The following is a 309-nucleotide window of genomic DNA, read 5'->3' as shown; positions in this document are numbered from 1 at the left end:
CACACCGTCCCGGGACGCAGCCGCCCTCCGTCCAGGCCCCGGCTCGCCCTCCCAAGAAGAGCCCCTGGGTCTGCGGTGGAAGGTAACCCGATCCTTCCAGTCGCCGGAATGCAGCTTTCCCGCCTGGTGGCCGGGAGCCAGGCTGGCCTCGCTGAAGGTCAGGCCTGACTGGCTGCACAGCTGGGGCCCTCTCCAGGCAGGGAGGCCCCAGAGAGGGGGAGGCCCGGAGAGGGGGAGGGCCCGGAGAGGGGGAGGCCCGGAGAGAGGGAGGCCCAGAGAGGGGGAGGCCCGGAGAGGGGGAGGCCCGGA

At 73.5% G+C, this 309-nt stretch overlaps 1 long non-coding RNA gene across 1 annotated transcript in view; it reads left to right on the top strand.

Moving 5' to 3' along the window:
- Window positions 1-8: 8 nt before the first annotated feature.
- LOC102260186 overlaps window positions 9-309 on the top strand; it is a 5,757-nt gene continuing 5,456 nt past the window's right edge. The window contains exon 1 of the long non-coding RNA XR_314590.2: window positions 9-157. This is a non-coding gene — a long non-coding RNA (uncharacterized LOC102260186). The remainder of the gene's footprint in view (window positions 158-309) is intronic.

This window comes from Myotis brandtii, unplaced genomic scaffold, assembly GCF_000412655.1.
Source record: "Myotis brandtii unplaced genomic scaffold, ASM41265v1 scaffold819, whole genome shotgun sequence".
Lineage (NCBI taxonomy): Eukaryota > Metazoa > Chordata > Mammalia > Chiroptera > Vespertilionidae > Myotis > Myotis brandtii.
This window is presented reverse-complemented; position numbering and strand designations above follow the sequence as displayed.